The sequence below is a fragment of the Canis lupus genome, chromosome 6 (genome assembly GCF_003254725.2).
Source record: "Canis lupus dingo isolate Sandy chromosome 6, ASM325472v2, whole genome shotgun sequence".
Classification (NCBI taxonomy): Eukaryota; Metazoa; Chordata; class Mammalia; order Carnivora; family Canidae; genus Canis; species Canis lupus.
The window spans coordinates 28,959,900-28,979,732 of NC_064248.1; the positions used below are offsets into that span (position 1 = coordinate 28,959,900).

General features: G+C 38.0%; 1 protein-coding gene across 12 annotated transcripts in view; it reads right to left on the minus strand.

The window, feature by feature from the left end:
* Nucleotides 1-19,833, minus strand: part of MRTFB (myocardin related transcription factor B) — a 210,701-nt gene that overhangs the window by 172,561 nt on the left and 18,307 nt on the right. For 2 of the 12 annotated variants that reach the window (XM_025416459.3, XM_035718210.1), the window contains exon 3: nucleotides 13,588-13,749. The exons of the other annotated variants lie outside the window; for them this stretch is intronic. The gene's annotated coding sequence lies outside the window, so the exon portion shown is untranslated. The remainder of the gene's footprint in view (nucleotides 1-13,587; nucleotides 13,750-19,833) is intronic. 12 annotated transcript variants of the gene reach the window in all.

Below are 19,833 nucleotides of genomic sequence, written 5' to 3' on the forward strand. Positions count from 1 at the left end.
ATTTTTCTTTTTTTTTTTTTTAATGGTTGGTTTCCTCCCTTCCACTCACTCCCTCCACCTCTAATTATTAGACCTATAAAAAGCACTGGTGATACTCTGACAGCCTTAAGTTTTTATAAGGATAACAAAATAGAAATGTAAATATACCTGATAGATAGGCTAACTATACTAACTATGTAGTCAGCTACAGTTTCTTCAGTATGGATGCCAAAGAAACATAGATGGTGATCACACATCCTACCTCAAAAAACTATCCAGTGAATGGGAGTTGATTAAATCCTAAAGGAAAAGATCTCATCTGAAATTTAGTGTCTTTCAAAGTTTAGCTTAAAATACTTTTTTCTCCTTCTGCCTGTGTCTCTGCCTCTCTCTCTGTGTCTCTCATGAATAAATAAAATATTTTTTAAAACCCCAAAAAATAAAAAAATAAAATAAAAGCCTGTCTTTCTTGGGGCACCTGGGTGGCTCGGTTGGTTGAGTATCTCCCTGCAGCTCAAGCCATGATCTCAGGGTCCTGGGATCAAGCCCTGTGTCAGGCTCCCTGCTTAGTGGGGACCCTGCTTCTCCCTCTCCTTCTGCCTGCTGCACCCCTGGCTTGTTCTCTCTCTCTGTAATAAATAAAATCTTTAAAAAAAAATAAAAGCCTATCTTTCTCAAATTTTACTACTGGAAATAATTGTATATTAACAGAAACAATATTCACTTCTTCGGTTTTTGATTCTTTACTCTGAACAGGATGCTCTTTGGTTTACAGATGAAAGTTCAACAATTTAAACAATGAAGCCTTCTAATAACACCGAGATTTACTGATCCATTTAAAAGGCAAGATTCAGCTACATGAATAGACTAACAGAAATGCACTATGCTGTCCTGCCAAGTGCAAAATATACAGACATCAATCCACTTCACGAGTTTCACTTAGCATGTTTACTCATCAGTGTCTCTGCTGCTTGTGAGCAGCATCTGAGGACCACGAATTTCAGAAATAAGTTAGGAGACCATGTCACGTGGCTGTCTGAAGTCTCTACAGAAAACTCTAAAAAATGGTGACAGAATGAGAACATATGCTTGGCCCAGACATTCAAACAATTTATCCCTTTACTGTCATTCCTATGTGAATAGATAATGTTCAGTCTTTTGAGCTAAACTTTGGTTCAGGAGCTCATACCTCAACATTCTCTACTCTATACCATGTCAAATTTCATTTGTAGTTTGTCTTCTGTAAGATTTTTTCCTCTCTGGTTCAAGAGCAGCCTCTGAAAAGACACTGTCATCCATTAACTACATAGATTATACATTAATACATATGTTACATCATCATGTCATTTTATTAATTTTTCTTCCAGTAGCAAGCCATAGTGTGTACACCTTGGCATCCAGACACCTGCCAGAACTTCTCCCGCAGGGATGTGAAGCACCACCTCACTGTAGCAGGGCTTTTAGCTCTATGGTCTTCTGCTGAACAGAAGGGGAAGCAGGGGCCTGTCGCGTCTTTAAAACTGCTACTCCTTCCATTTCCATCATTTCATTTTCAGCACCTAATTTACTGCAGTTTTGCTGGACTGGCTTTGTGAAGGCATTAAAAGTGGACTGTATTTGTAGCCAACTGGCCTGTGTGCCCTGAGAAGTGTAGCTACATTACCGTTAACACCCCATTCTGATGCAGCAGTGAAAATGGGACTCCAGGGAGTATACCAGGGTTCCACAAAAGTCCATGGACCTAATAAGCATTGAGTAATAACACAAAGGGTGTCAATAACACAAAGAAAACCCCTCAGCTCATGCTTCCAGCTCAAATATTCCCTAAATGAAAAGAGAGAGCGACTGGAAAAGAAGAGAGGAGAGGAAACATGAGGTGAGGCTGGAAAATGAAGAGGAAACACCTTTGTTAGATAAACAGCATACTTTTTTCTTTTCTTTCTTTCTTTCTTTTTTTTTTTTTTTTGAGAGAAGAAAGAGGGCATGCGAGCACTGGGGGGTCGGGGGTGGAGGGAGAGACAGAATCCCCAAGCAGGCTCCATACCCAGTGTAGAGCCTAAAGGGGCTCAATTTCATGACCCTGAGATCATGACCTGAGCCGAAATTCAGAGTTGGATGCTTTAACTGACTGAGGCACTCAGGGGCCTCATAAGCAATAGGTTCTTATTCTCTGAACATGATCCATCAAACTCAAGGATTCCTATACAACACAATTTCCCTGAGCACCTTGTTAATCAGTCATTTTGCTGGGTGCTTAGGATACGGGGATGAATAAGACCAATTCCCCGACTTTGTTAGGAAAACAGATGAGAAAACAGAGCTACAACATAGTGTGGTAAAAAGTATTAGACGAGAACAAGATGTTATGGGGAGGAAGATAGTTCTTTAACACAACTGGGCAGGAAGACTGGCAAAGGAGCTAAATCTTAAAGAACAAGATAGGGAAAGGATTGGGGGTGGGGGTGGGGGTATTCCAGGCAGAGGGAGTTGGTAAGCAAATGATCTCTCTACTCCAAGACGTTTTATCACCCAATATTCTCCACCTCACTATCCTCCTCTAACCTAGAAGCTAAAGCCCACAGATAGAGGAAAATGCACATTCCAAGGTACGCCTCATGAGAGGGAAAAGTGTACAGGTACATGCTGTGGGAATGTTGTTACAAACCTAAGAACTTATAACAGGATAAGAAGCAACATTTGTTTTTGGACATACTGTTTGCTGGACACCTTGTTACAAAGTTTGAGACCAAATAAAACCGAAGAGCTAAAAGGTTTTTAAGCCATTATAAATGCATGAAAGTTCAGCTGCATTTGTTTAATTAGAAAAACATATATAATCCTAAAAGCAGAAGTGGATGAGGTTGGAGTCACTTTGGGGAAAAAAAAAGCTCTAGGTTAAGTAGATTCTTATGTGCATGTGACTCTAATTATTTCCTTGAGTCCTTGAGCAAGGGAAAATGGCTCCCTAGTCAAATAGCATTAAACATTTACTAAGTGATAACTCATACATTTTCTCATTTAAACCACAACCAGAGGAAAAGTATCTTTAGGCTAAACTCCCAGTTACACAGAGTGTCAGGGAGGGAGGCAGGTCTAGGATCCTTTTTTTCTGATTCAAAAATCTGGGTTATGGTCCTGGCACCATTACAAACTAGACATTGCAATTTAATCCCATTGCTGCTTTTTCCTCTTAAAAAAAATAATTTTGAGAAGCAAACTGTTAAAGATGAAGCTTGCTCTTTCAGCTATACATTCTTTTTTAAAAGGCTCAGATTCACGTTGTCCCCCTCCCCATCTTTTTAAGAGAAACTAAAATAATACATGTAATAACACTTTGCCCTCATGGCCATTTGAAAATAACTCCTCTATTTCTTTCTCTTTTGTTTCTTCCCTAGAGCTAACTACCTGCTATACTAGTAGTCCCAGCAAACAGCTGCTATGTATTTTTCAAAATCCCTAAATATAGTAAGAACCTTGATTCAGATTGGAGAGAAAATCAACCTTCTATACAAACACTGAGAAGATGTTACTACATTGTGCTGGTTTCACTCTACTTATAAAATAATTCTAGAATTAAGCCTTGTTAGTGATAAAATGTTTTTGAAGTTATAATGTATTAAGGAATAATTAGAGAAATACTCCTTACTGAAACTGTTTGCAACAAGATACTGATGTAAATCTTTATAACAATTCCCCCACATTCCACCCCCCAGATTTTCCTCCTATTCAACAGGAATCCTGTCAGCAACACCTGCCACTACCGTTACAGCTAAAGTTACTATGACCACTGCAAACAGTCTTAATGGAAATAAAAAGCAGGTTTATCAATTAAATCCAAGGGAACATTCACTGTATGCAGACTTACTCCTAGAATATTCTAACTCATTTTGCAGAATACTGAAAACAAGATCTGCAGCCAATGCAATATAAACTTTAGGAACTAATACTTTGGATTTGGTGTCATAAATTTATCCTAGACTTCAATAAAATAAGATCTCTTAGTCATCAAATTCTCCAAAGAGGCCCTCTTATCCCACTCTTTACAGGCCAAGCTCTCTCCGCACTCTTACTTGCTTCTGTCACAGCATTTATGACACTGTAAGACAACAGATAAAAAGTTACACATATTAACTCTGACTCCCTTAACCTTTCTGAGCCTCAGCATCCTCATTTGCCTTGGGGAGGAAACAGTTTAAAGGAAGACCTTAATGGAACCATACTGTATAAAATTAGAAAAATTTAACAAAAGAAAAAATAATTAAAATTACAGAGAGTAAGCAGAAGAAAGGAAATAATGATCAGAGCAGGAAAACAATGAAATAAAAAAAAGTGAAGGAAATCAAAAGTTGGTCCTTCAAGAGGGTAAAAAAAAAAAAAAAATCAACAAACTTCCTACTGGACTGCTCAGGAAAAAAGAGAGAAGATACAAATGACTGGTATCAGGAATGCGAGGGGTGATATCACCATAGATTCCACAGATATGAAAAAGATAACAAGTATCATGAAAACCTTTATGTAGTAAATTCAACAACACAGATGAAATAAATTCTTTGAAAGATACAAAGTACAAAAAAACCCACTCAAAAAAAAAAAAAAAACCCACTCAAAAAGAAATAAATACCCTGAATAGTCATAGATCTATTTTTAAAACTGAACTTGTAGTTTAAAATCTTCCCTCGAAGAAAAGTCTGGATCCAGATGGCCTTATTGGTGATTCTAACAAACAATAAAGGAAAAAATAGTACCAATTCTACACAAATTCTTTCTGAAAATTGAACAGGAAGAAACACTTCCCAACTTATTCTTTTGTTTTTTTTTGGGGGGGGGGTTTAAGTTCAGTCTTTATTTTTTTTTTACATATTTTTTTTAATTGGAGTTCAATTTGCCAACATATAGCATAACACCAGTGCTCATCCAATCAAGTGCCCCCCTCAGTGCCCGTCACCAAGTCACCCCCCCCCCGCCCTTTCCAATTATCCTATGAGGCCAATATTAATGTGGTACTAGACAGAGATATTAGAAGAAGCTATTATGTCCATCAAGAACATACACTTAAAAATTCTAAACAAAATTTAGCAAGTCAAATTCAACAATATATATGAAAGATAATATATTCATCATTTACTCCAAGGCTTGTTTACTGTCAAAATACGCTAAAAGTAATTCACCATATTAACAAACCAGTAAATAAAAACCATATGATCCTCTGAGTAAATGCAGAAAAGAATCTAACAAAATCCAAAAGCCATTTTTTTTGCAATCCCAATTTTATTTTTATTTTTTTTTAAATATAAATTTATTTTTTATTGGTGTTCACATTGCCAACACATAGAAAAACACCCAGTGCTCATCCCATCAAGTGCCCCCCTCAGTGCCTGTCACCCAGTCACCCCCAACCTCCGCCCACCTCCCCTTCCACCACCCCTAGTTCGTTTCCCAGAGTTAGGAGTGTCTCATGTTCCGTCTCTCTGACATTTCCCACTCATTTCCCTTTCACTATTTTTTATATTCCCCAAATGAATGAGACCATATAATGTTTGTCCCTCTCCGACTGACTCACTTCACTCAGCATAATACCCTCCAGTTCCATCCACGTCGAAGCAAATGGTGGGTATTTGTCATTTCTAATAGCTGAGGAATATTCCATTGTATACATAAACCACATCTTCTTTATCCATTCATCTTTCGATGGACACCGAGGCTCCTTCCACAGTTTGGCTATTTGGACATTGCTGCTATAAACATCGGGGTGCAGGTGTCCCAGCGTTTCATTGCATCTGTATCTTTGGGGTAAATGCCCAGCAGTGCAATTGCTGGGTCGTAGGGCAGATCTATTTTTAACTCTTTGAGGAACCTCCACACAGTTTTCCAGAGTGGCTGCACCAGTTCACATTCCCACCAACAGTGCAAGAGCGTTCCCCTTTCTCCACATCCTCTCCAACACCAAAAGCCATTCTTGATAAAAATTCTTAGCAAACCAAGAACAGTAGAGAATTTACTCAACTCGATAAAGGGAATCCACAAAAAATTACTGCTAACATCACAATTAATAGTGTGATGCCAATGCAATATAAACTTTAGGAACTAATACTTTGGATTTGGTGTCATAAATTTATCCTAGACTTCTACTTTGAAATGAATGAAAATGTCTACTTTCATTTCTTCGATCCAGTATTATAGTAGAGGTTCTGATTAGTGCAATAAGAAAAAGAAGTAACAGGCATCCATGTTAGAAAAAAAAAGAAATAAAATGGTCTTTATTCAAATACGATATTGTTATTTATGTGGAAAAATCCAATGGACTTCACAAAAAAAGCTCAGAACTAGTGAGTTTAGCAAAGTTGCAGGATATAAGATTTATAAACAAAACTGAATTGTATTTCTATCCTAGTAACAAAAAACTTTATATTGAAAAAAAATTTTTTTGGGGGGTGGGAGTGAATGGGTGACGGGCACTGGGGGTTATTCTGTATGTTAGTAAATTGAACACCAATAAAAAATAAATTAAAAAAAAAAAGAAAAAATTTTTTTTAAGATTTTATTTATTTATTCATGAGAGACACAGAGAGAGAGGCAGAGACACAGAGAGAGAGGCAGAGACACAGGCAGAGGGAGAAGCAGGCTCCATGCAGGAAGCCCTATGTGGGACTCTATCCCAGGACCCCAGGATAATGCTGTGAGCTGAAGAAAGACACTCAACCACTGAGCCACCCAGGCATCCCCTATATTGAAATTTTTAAGACTACTGCTTATAATAATGTCAAAAATATATGAAATATTTAGGGATAAATCTGACAAAAGATGTGTAAACTCTGTATTTAAAATGTTGTCAAGGGATCCCTGGGTGGCACAGCGGTTTGGCGCCTGTCTTTGGCCCAGGGCGCGATCCTGGAGACCCGGGATCGAATCCCACGTCGGGCTCCCGGTGCATGGAGCCTGCTTCTCCCTCTGCCTGTGTCTCTGCCTCTCTCTCTCTCTCTCTCTCTCTGTGACTATCATAAATAAATAAAAATAAAATAAATAAATAAATAAATAAAATGTTGTCAAAAGAGGGATCCCTGGGTGGCGCAGCCGTTTGGCGCCTGCCTTTGGCCCAGGGCGCGATCCTGGAGACCCGGGATCGAGTCCCACATCGGGCTCCCGGTGCATGGAGCCTGCTTCTCCCTCTGCCTATGTCTCTGCCTATGTCTCTGCCTCTCTCTCTCTCTCTCTGTAACTATCATAAAATAAAATAAAATAAAAAATAAATAAAATAAAATGTCAAAAGAAATTAAAGACATAAACAAGAGAAATAATATGTTCATGGGTTGGAAGACCCAGTATTGTTAAGAAGTCATTTTCTTCCAATTGATAATACAGATTCAGTATAATCCCAAACAAAATCTCAGTAGGCTGTTTTGTATAAACTGCTGATTCTAAACTTCATAGGCATATGCAAAACATGTGGAATAGCCAAAAAAATTTTGAAGATTGGAGAACTAACACTACCAAATTTCAAAACTTATTATAAAGCTATAGTGATTAAGACAGTGTGGTACTAGCATAAAGACAGACAAATAGATCACTGAAGCAGAGGGTCCCAAATAGACCCACATATATAGACTAATGATTTTGGCAAAGGTATAAAGAAAACTCAGTAAACAGAGAATGGTCGTTTAAACAAATGGTACCAGAACAACTAGATATCCACATGCAAAAAGCATGAACTCTGATCTACACCTTGTACCACATGCAAAAAGTTAAGTCAAAATGGATCATATACCTAAATGTAAAGCCAAAAACTATAAAACACCTATAAGAAAACATGGGAAATAATCTCAATGACCTAGGATTAGGTAAAGATTTATTAAATATGATACAAAAAGCATAATCCATAAAAGAACAAATTGATAAACTGAACTTTACCAAAATAAAAAATGTCTGCTCTTTGAAAGACACTGGTAAGAGAATTAAAAGACAAGTCAGACTGATAGAAAATATTTACAGATCATATATCTGAAAAAGAATCTGTATCCAATATATAAAGAACTCTCAAAACTCAGTAATAATAAACAATTCAATAAATGAATGAAAGGCTTGACATTTCAGAGAAAAATGGCAAATAAACATGAAAATATGCTCAACACATCAATGGTCATCTGGAAAATACAAATTTAAGGCACAATAAGAAACCACTCCAGGCTTTCTAGAATGGCTAAAATTAAAAAGACTGACCACACCATCTATGACAGAGATGTGGAACAACTGGAACTCTCATGTGTGGCTGGTAGGGTACATAAAAGGATACAATAATATGAAAAATAATTCAGCAATTTTAAAAAAGTTAAACATACACCTACCATATGATCCAGCCATCCCACTCCTAGGTATTTGCCTACGGGGAAAGAAAGTCTATGTCCACACAAAGATTTGCATATGAACATTCTGATAGGTTTTATTTGTAATAGCCAGAAACTGGAATTATCCAAATGGCCATCAACAGTGAAGAGAAATATAAATCACAGATATCTATGTCTCTCAGCAATTATTGATACACTCAACGATATGACTGAATCTCAAAATGATTATGCTGAGTGAAGAAAGACACACTAAAAAGAGTACATACTATTAAAAATTCACTTCTGTGAAACCCTACAATAGGCAAACTATAACGACGAACGCAGATCAGAGGCTGCCTGGAGATACGGACAAAGGAGTATGAGGGAGGGTGGGTGACAAAGGGGTACGAAGACACTTTTGGAGTTAATGGATATTTCCATTCTTATTGTGGTGATGGTTTCAAAGATGTACACGTGTGTCAGAACTATTACACTGTACATTTTAAACCTGGGCCATGTGTTGCATTGTCAATTATGCCTCAATAAAGCTGGAAAAAAACAACAGCCTAAACTTTATAATATCCATTTTAAATTATCCTTTTTTCATCGCATACTAAAAATCTTTCATTGTAGCAAAGCAATTGATGCAACTGCTTCAAATACACCTTTTCTTTTGACCTTTCCTCTATATAAACAGCACTGTAAAATTACTATTGGATGGAAAAGTGAACAAACTGGTCTCCCTGGATTGCACAGTGGTCTGTTCACTGGCTTCAAATGAAGCCCAAACATTTAGCTAAACTACCAGTACTGACGGCTGGTCACTTAATACTGAAACAATTATAACCCCAAGCCACCCTAGAGCAATTCATTAATTCAATAAACATTTATTACACATGTACTCTGTCTGGCATTGTTTCCAATGCTGGATTTCACGCAGAATGGTCACTACCAAATTACAGAGCCATTCTGCATCTACTCTGGGAATAATCTGTAAAGTTTTAGTCACTGCATTTAAGTAACACAACTAAAGAACATTATGGACACAGGCTGATCCTTCTACACAGTTAAGAATAATAATGCTATTGATGAGATGATTAAAGAATTATATGCTGACAGCCTGGAATTCCAGAATGAAGGTACCTCTTGAAACCTAAGTGAATTCAGGACGAATATTCAAAAAGTACTCCTCAAAGTACTTTTAGCTAGAAGAGGAAAGCCTGTCAGCTACAGAAGGTCTTGCCAGCTTGGAAATATAGAAAGATGTGGATATGGGTGAAATAGGTAAAAGGGATTAAGAGGCACAAACTTCCAGTTATAAAATAAATAGGCCACGGAGATGAAAAGTACAGTATAGGGATTACAGTCAATAATATTGTAATAACACTGTATGAAGACAGATGGTGACTATACTTGTGATGATGAGCAATGAGTAATACACTGAACTGTTGAATTAATATGTGGAACACCTAAAACTCATGCAACATCATATGTCAATTATTCTTCAATAATAATAATTATTATTAAACTTAAGTAGACAGATCCAAAACTATTTATGTAAGAAACATAACTAGGAAACTTTAATTCTCTAACTGTTCGTATCAAGGACAACAAACACCCCATGCAATAGTGTATTCTTTATTGTCAATTTTAGAGAAGTCTATGCTAACTGGACCAAGGATAGTAATCACATCTGATAGAAGGTGTACGCTTATTTTTTCATCACAAATAAAACTCAATAGGTCAGCATCTCTTGCCATAAATATAGGCTACTTTACAGCTTATCAAGGCTATCCATTTGAAAACCTTTTATTATCCCTTTTTTCCTCCTGCAATGGTATTATCTTTTAGGCTATTTCCATAAAAGAATCCAATAAACTCATGCAATAGACATAAAAATTAACGAATATCCCTTGTTAGAGACAACGGCTGATGACACTATGCTTCACATACATTAGAAACTGTTATTCCTTTCCTTAAAATTTTCAGGTTGCTTCTGAACTGTCATGTTCATATTCTCAAAGGAACAATTTTACTAAACGATAAGATTTTAGTGAATTTTGACTGACATAATGATTCCTTGTCACATGTTCTAAACACATCATACCCAAATTCACATCCACATTAAACACTGCTAATCTTCTAAATATTCTGGAACCACAACATTACAGATCATGGGTACTGCAAGCATCTTTGTAAATATTCTTATTCCCATTGAGAAACAACAACCATTAAAACAAAAGGTTTAAAAAAAACCAGTATTCAGTTATTTTACCATTTTGTTTTGTTTTGTTTTTCAGATTTTTAAAAAATAAAAATGGTCTGTTTTAGGTAACATATTAAGTATCAAAAAGTAGACACCCTCAACTGCTGGTCAGTAGCACGCAGTCGCAGAACTTTTCCATCTCACCTCCAACAGTTACTTTCACTAAAATGTTGAAATGGTACCTACTGCAGTTTGAGTGGAATTCAAACTGACACCCAAATCTGTATTTTTTCAAGACTTCTCCACTGTCAATTCTTACCCTACATTTCCTTCGGGAGGAAAATGCTGTCCCATGGCCTAACATCTATCAGCAATCTATAAAGTGCCAGGCACCATGCCAACACTGACATGCCACACTTCCACTCCCCCTCACAACAGTGCTCTGATGGAGCGCCGTACAGTGAGGCAGAGTGTGAAGGACTTTAACAAATTGCCCAAGGTCACAGAGCTATTTCCCATTACTAATAGCTCAAAGGAGATCTTGAACCTATCAGCACCGAGTCTCCCAAGCCAGGCCCCAAGGGTGACCACACTTGGCTGAGAATGTGGACCCATCTAACCCATGAGCACTTGGTATTTCTTTAGTCTCAGCGGGGTTAATTGGACTGTCTGCCTTAACAAGGAAGACAAGCAATGTTGTGATAGGACCAGGTGTACACAACAATCTGTCTCCCACGTTTTGGCTTTCAGACCCCTTAGTAACCATAACTTTGCAAAGTCGGGCATGGTCTCTTCTGTAAGAAGACAAGACTGATTACTGCTCCCGATCATGTGCAGAGTAGTGTTAAATACTGAAAACAATTCTGACTTAAAATCCTATCAGTGTTTATCATATGATCAAGTAATACAGTATAAAGTTATGACAAATAAGGTATATTCTTCACTCCTTCCAGGATTCAGCATTTCATTAATGACAACAAGGAACAGCAGTTTGAAATGGTAATCCTGGAGCCCCTGGGAGGCACTAGTCTGGTCTTTCACAGCCTTCTGAAAATAACCTATTTCATATACTACTGGGGTTTCATGGATAATACATGGATAATAAAAGAAGTCTACAAAACACACTCTCACCCTTTACAGAATTTCTGTACACTATTTTGCTATCTTTGAAGTGTACAGTAAAACTCCCTTAAATTCAGACTTCACTAACATAGAACAAGAACCAGTTGAGTAGCTTCTGTGTTCTATTAAGCAAGACTATTTAGTAGAGAGCATAATAAGATTTCTCAGCTACTTAAACTACAGAAACTACAACTGAAACATTTTAGAAGAGTCTATTTACATACAGAATACGTATAAATTGCATTGAACCACTTTACAGATTCTTTGTAACCACTAGGCAACATAGTCACCTCAATTCTACACACACTCAGAAGTGCACTTCAATTGTTTTATACTTTCCATAAGTCAGACAAATTTTTCTCCTAATTAGACTAAATCTAGGTAGGGAAAGGATGTTTAGATTTTCCCCCTGCCCCATTATTTAATGCTACTTTTTGAATTATATTTATCAGTCATCGGAAAATCCAAAATTAAATGAGTAAATGAGTGGAAATCCTGTACCTGAGAAAGCGATCTTGTCATTCAGGTGATGTAATAGAGGAAAGACTCTGACAAGCCCAGAGACCAACTACAGAAGGGATGCAGGCTTCTACCTTCAGGACCATGAGTTTCCCACTGTCTCTAAGAGATGCTTACTCCCTGCTGGACATCTAGGCTGTGAATTTTTCTATTTTTGAATGATGTTATCTTTGTAGAATTAAATAGTAAAGAATAAAGCTTGCTACCTCTTAAAGAATAAAATTATTTCAGAATACAGGATAATATAATATCAGATGCCTTTTAACTACTTCTCCCCAGGAGCTGGTAAAGGGTATACCTCCAGAAATAGACATTCTTTTATTTTGGCCCTGTAAACTGATTTCAAAAGGGAAATGATTTGCAGGGGTCTAGGGTCTCAATAAAGAGATTTTTCCATGTAATAACTTTCAATGTAGTTAATAACTTATATAGAAAGTCAAACCCATAATACTGGTCTCCTCATCAGTAAAATCCAAAATGTGGTCTTTGCCTGTCTTTGAACAGGTTCAGTAAAATTCAGAATACACAAAGTCTTAGCATATTAGGTATTTCTTGAAACTCTAGTTTCAAGTGCTTATTCTTTATATATAAACAGTAATTTTAAAAACTGAGATGCTAGGGCACCTGGGTGGCTCAGTGGTTGAACATCTGCCTTCAGCTCACTAGTGATCCCAGGGTCCTGGGATCAAGTCCCACATTATGCATCCCACAGGGAGCCTGCTTCTCCCTCTGCCTGTGTCTCTGCCTCTGTGCGTCTCTCATGAATAAATAGATAAAATCTTAAAAAAACAAAAAACTGAGATGCTATAAACTACTTAATTTAAGTTCTTAGAAACGTTCTAGTAAATTACAACTTGCTAGAAGGTGCTGACCTGCATTCATAGTCAGGCAACTTTAGTGAAGTTCTTTGGGGAAAAAGTACGTAAGTAAAAATGCTCATATCTCTACTGTGGGGGATGGGGATGGAGAGAAAAATCTAGGCAATAAAGACACTAATATAATATCTTGATATATGGTGGAGTGATAAGAAGGGGGTGTTCAGCCTACAAAAGTAATACAATTGTATTTAGGCCTTAAAATGAAACGAACCACCTCTCCTAAATGAGAACATAGTATTACTACTTTATATAAATATGACTATGTTTTTCTAATACTTAAATAATAAAAATTATGGCATATTTAAGCTACGAGTGGTAGCTGAATACAGAGGGAAGACAGCTAGAAGCACACTCACCTCAAAATTAAAGGGTAAAAAACCAAAGTCAAATTCCATTTTTAAACTAGTGTTCCAATGGTTATTAAGAGATAGGAATCAGGAGTCAGATTTCAAGATGCCAAGATGTGAAATCTGCAATTCATTTTCTTTTTATACAAAAGATGAAACTAAGTTAACATCTGCTATCCAGAATATAAAATTTAAAGTTATGTGAACTGAATTCTTACTTTTAAGGTGAACTTCCAGTCCTTTCCATTCACAAATAGGACTTGATTTATTAAGCTCCCTGCTTTGTATCTCCAGAGTTGATCAAAGCACATTTTCTTAGTACAATCTGTATTGTTCCAAGTGTTTTATAAACATCTTTTTTGAGAGTTTACAGGAGTGATCTGAAATCATATCCAAGATTTCATCCTATGAGTCAGTTATTCTTAAAAGGAAATAGAATCTCTGTCTTTATCACCTTTATTTCCCTATCTGTCACAAATCTAATTCTAATCTGTCACAGAATTTAAAAAAAATTATTGGTAGGATTATCAATATAAATTACTGGCTTTAAATACTAGGCAGGGCAAAGGAAAAAAAAAAGGGCACAATTTTATTACACAGACATGAAAATTACAGGTCTACACAGTATCTGAGCTTTCATAAAAGTCTCCTAGCCAATAAGGATAACTCTCAAGGCTGGTCTACCATCTAGCCCTACACTGATACCCCCCCCCAAATCTGTATTTCCTGTCCTCATCTGAGACCCAAACTGTCCATCCAGTGCCTGCTGGATATGTTCACCTGAATCTATTCATTCATACAGATATTTACTACATACCTACTACATGCCAAGTACATTATGGTAGGCTCTGGAGATTCATAGCAAAGAAAAGAGACAGTCCTGTCTTCACAGGGCTTCTAATTGTGAAGGAAGCCAAATCAATTAAATAATCATAAAAATATATAACACACAAATTGTGATTAGCCCTCTGTACCAGTCTAGACTAGTACCTCTAAATTAGTCTAACACTGAACTTGGTTTACCCCATGCACTCTGGTCTGCTCACCCCCTGAACAAGCAGGGGATAGAAATGGTGCCGTCGCAGCTTACCAAAGCCACAAACTTGGGAGGCATTCCTGACCCTTCCTTCCTCTTTGGATCTCCTTAATCTCTGGGTCCTGCCTAGATCCCCAGACTAGATGTGCATGGTTGGCTCTGCCCAGAACCACCTTTCCCTACTTCTTCTGGGAACTCCCAATGTGTGGTGATAGAAAGTTCCAACAGAGACCCCTTCCGTGGAGGCCTAAAATCCAAGGCCAAGAGAGCCCTGGGATTTTAAAAACTAAAACTGAGAGGGAGAAGCTCTTTCTTCTTGAAGAGTGTGAGGATAGCCCATGTCCTGCGGAGAAACTGGAGGCAAGAGACATAGGGGCCAGAGTCCCTGTGATAATGAGGACCACTCTCAACCCTTCAGGTCCCTGAGCTTGTCCTGGTTTCTGCAGTGCTTCATTCCTTTTGGATCTTCTCCAGGAACTTCCCAATGAATTCCCCCTTGTAATTTAATATAGTTTGAGCAGGGTTTCTGCTACCTGTAGCCAGGATTCCTAAGAGCACCTAAATACTTCCAGCCTAGGACTTACCTAAATTCTACCACAAATGCCCTCGTTCAGGTCCTCATCAACTCCCACCTGGACCCACTTAACAGTTTAGTGGGTCTTCTGTCCCCATCCTTCCCTTGCATCCAGCACCCCCAATACAGTCATCGGGATGACACCAGAGACCTTTCCCTTGCTAGACACTTTAATGCTCTCCTCGATTTGGACAAAATCTAAATTCCTCAACAGGATACACCCAACTGTCTATAATCAATCTTCTTCTCCAGCCAAGCAACTGTTATTCCCTGCCTCATGTTTTATGCCTGACTATATGGAATTACACAGGCTTCAGCTTAGAGAGACAAAGACACATACACGCACATATACACATCATGCTGAACTAATTAATAAGTAGGACATTTTCCTATCTGAGAATTTTGGGAATCTGAAGAAATTCAAGACAAATAGTTTTGTTTAGGCTCACTTCTAGGCATCAAGCTATCACATCTACATCTACATTTTATTATATCAAGAATCCTAAGTATGGCTGCTATCCAAAATCTGGTGCTAGGTCACATGGCACACACAGCAGCAAGTAACCAGAAGAGAAAAGTACTGATCACTTAACCATCTTTGTAGACAGGGCACGAGTCTTCTCCTCCATGAGGTGTTCTCAGCCAGATGGAAAGAAGTCCTCCCTCCTCCTTTCTGTATTCCTCCACCGTCCTCAGTGGACACCCCTCACATGGCACCTGTGCTCTTATCCTTGAGGATGGAGCCAAGTCTTCTCACCTCTGGCTCCCTGAGCCCAGTAAAGTGCTCAGTGCATATGAAACACTTATAAATGTTCATAAAATAATGCATGCATTCTGAGCTGTGCAGAACCCTGAAAGGAAACTTTTTAATTAAAAGGTGGTGGAAAAAAATAAAAAATAAAAAATAAAAAATAAAAGGTGGTGGAGAAAAAAAAAAAGGTGGCGGAGAGGGTGCATTTAGGTGTTAGGTTAGGAAACCTGGTCTTCATATTGAATTAGATAAAAATATGTGAAAATACAAAAGATGTTTAATGCCTCTAACCCACTGTATAGTTAACTAGTTGACGATTTTGTATCAATTTTTTGCATGAGAGATGCCTAGAAATAAGTTCTGACTTGTAACTTCTAAAAAACTTCAGAGAAAAGATCACACATGCAAAAGAAAAATAAATCTGATTTAATCAAAATTTAAAACTTTTTGCCTCAAAGAACAAGAAAGTGAAAAGACAATCCATGGGATGGGAGGAAAACTACAATTTGCATTTCTGATAAGAATATGAGTGTGTGTGTGTGTATGTATCCAGAATATGTAAAGAACTCTTACAATTCAAAAATAAAAAGATAACCTAATTTTTTAAATGGAAAAAGAATCTGAATAGGTATTTCTCTTAAAAAAGATACACAAATGGGCCACCTGGGTGGCTCAGCGGTTGAGCATCTACTTTTGGCCCAGGGTGTGATCCAGGGTCTCGGGATTGAGTCCCGCATCAGGCTCACCACATGGAGCCTGCTTCTCTCTCTGCCTGTGTCTCTGTCTCTCTCTCTCTGTCTCTCATTTATAAATAAATAAAATCTTATAAAAAAAAAAAAAGATACACAACTGACCAACAAGCATATGAAAAGATGTTCCACATCATGAGTCATTAGGGCAATGCAAATTAGAATCACAGAAGATACCACTTCACACTTACTAGGATAGCTACTAAGAAAACAACAACAACAGAAAATAAAGTGTGGGGCAGGGTGTGAAGAAACTGAAATCCTCCAATATTGCCAATGAGAATGTAAAATGGGACAGTCACTTTGGAAAACATTTTAGAAAAAGTTAAACACAAGGCAGCCCCAGTGGCTCGGCGGTTTAGCACTGCTTTCAGCCCAGGGCGTGATCCTGGAGACCCAGGATCGAATCCCACATCAGGCTCCCCGCATGGAGCCTGCTTCTCCCTCTGCCTGTGTCTCTGCCCCTCTCTCTCTCTCTCTCTCTCTCTCTCTGTGTGTCTCTCATGAATAAATAAATAAAAATAAAATCTTAAAAAAAGAAAAAGTTAAACACAGAGTTACCATAGGACCCAGCAACTCCACTCCTATGTCTGCATCCAAGATAAGTCTGCCCAAAATCTTGTACTTGAATGGTCACAGTGGTATTATTCGTAATAGCCAAAACATGGAAAACACCCAAATGTCCATCAATGGATGAATACACAAAATATGGCTTAGTCAGGCAATAGAATATTACTTAACCACAGAAAGGAATGAAATTCTGACGCATGCCACAGCATAGATGGACCTGAGAAACCTGCTAAGTGAAAGAAGCCAGACACGAAGGGCCACATGCTGTATTGCTGCATTCATATGATATACCCTGAACAGGCAAATCCATAGACACAGAGAGCAGCTTAGTGGTTGCCAGGGGCTGGAGGGAGGGAAGAATGAAGAGAGACTGCTAATGGGGATGGGCATTCTTTCTGGAGTGATCAAAGTTTTCTGGAATTAGATAGGGAGGTTCGGTGCTCAGCACTGAATATACTAAGTTCATTAAATTGTGGGCTTTAAATGTACCAGCTGAAATTTACAGTATGTGAATTATATCTCAATAGAGCTATTATTTTTTTAAAAAGTGACTGCACAAAATCATACAGTGACATCTCTGTACAGGGGCCTTACTGAATCACTCTGCCTACTACAGGATAACCTGTTGTAAAAGACACACAATCTGTTCAGAGGAGGAAATTATTTATTTTCCTACCACTAAATTCCCACAGCAACCAACCATAAAATCCAATCCAAAGTAAAAAGAGCAAAGAACAAAAGAACACACTATTTGCAATTCACTGGCAGGTATAATATGGAATTAACTGAAGACTGAATTAAAAAAAAAAATGTTTAGCGCACTGCTCGCTTCCCTTTGATTACACAGATTTAAACAAGTCAAAGTCCTTTTTAACTCATGAAAAAATGAAAAACAAGCATTCCCTCCTGTAACAAAATTAACATCCCACAGAAGGTCTGTTTGTACTTGGCCGTCATGAACCTTTCATCTCCGAGCACTGCTAAATTAAACAAGCCTATGTTGTATTGAACACAGTGAGCCAGACACCCTGGCAGGCTCCTCACTTCATCAGTGGATGCTGAAGAACGTTAGAAATAAAGAGGATGGTGAGAATGATGGTGATAGTGGTCATAAAGTAGCTTGGACTTCACTTGTCAGGGATTTTAAGTATCTATAATAATGAAACATTCTAACAATTGCAGGACCCCTTTCTCTGTTGGTGTATGTAAGAAAAGAACATAGACTTTGGAGCCACACAGATACGAATTCAAGTCATTGCTTAGGTTTGTTTTTTAACATACTAGCTGAGTACCCAAGACCAACTTTCATAACTAAGGCATTCTATGCTCTAAAACTGGATGACTGCATCTATCTTCCGAGTTAAGTTAAAAGGACAAAATGAGGGCATGCCAACAGCTCAAGATGCAAATCCTCACTGTGCTCAACTCTTCATGGCAAATGCTCATTTTAAAGTTCATATCATGGTAGAAGTAATTGACATCAGCCACCCTTTTTCTATCTCAAGGACATCTAAACAACCAAAAGATCCTATGAAGATATATTAATTATCTGCTTCAATAGAACTGAAAGTAAGAAAGCCATCAGTAAAAGTCTGTTTTAAATGTATTAAATGAGGGCATGACACAAAGCATTCATTCACCTGAAAGATAGTTAAAAGTACTGAACTGAGAGACACACACCAAGAGGAACACTTACTATTAGAGAGAAATGCCTATTTTTCAGTGCAATAATTGGTAACCTTTCTGTAAAGATTGATGCAATCTGATTATAATTCCCAAGTGTCAGTAATCAGTTCTTAAGGTAAAAGAAAGAGGAAGTCGGATGGTTTCAAGCACTCCAGAAAAGACGTAGGAGGATATCCTTTCTCACTGACAGCAATTACTCTTTGAGCGACGGCTGCTAGAACATTCAGACTGAAAAACTTTGTCACATTAGAAGAGACTGAAATCTATTTAAAACAAAACTTACTGGGTTTAACGTACACAAACACAACCCTCACCATGAACTCTGTGTCCTCTCCAAACAAACCAAACAGGCATGAAGACAAAGCTTCCATGGAACTCCCGTATTTGTCACCACACCACATCATGGCTATGATGTGACAGCCATACTCCCATGCTGGAAATCTACTCAATCAGGGTATCTGGACACTGCAGTAATGGACAAGAGTCAGATGCCCTCTGCCCAGCTCCAGACAAATTTCTATCATACCCAATGCAAGGCAAAGCTCCCAGGGTCAGCAAAGAAGGAAATTCCTCAAGGAGGATAGAAGGGTCAGAGGCTGGAGATTTTTCCCTAGGGAGTTTCTCCAAGCCCTATGCTCACTTTGGAACGTGAGGCCCAAAGCTACCGCTCTCCACCCCTCTTTATCTCACACAAGTAATAATAATGCCTTTGTGAGAGACCACTCAGGTATGCACACTGCAGAAGCAAGCCCAGGGTGCTTACTAGGGATCCATGCTGCCTATAAGCACTTAGAAATGTCTTTCCACTCTTTCTCCAGTTCCATACTCTCCCCTGATCATGAAACCAGTTCATCTGAGTCTTCTACCACCACAAATTCTGGATATGAAGACAGAGCTTCTCCTCTTTCCAACTTTCCAATCAAATAAGCACTTATACTGCCAGTCTAAACTTTAAGCTTTATGCCTAAAATAGGAAGAAATTGTTACAAATGCACAAAATCCAACCCATACGTAAGAATGTCTTAGAATCTGTTTAAATACAGCATAACAATTTTTACAAATGCAGCTACGAGGAGAAATAAATGATAAAGTCTTAAT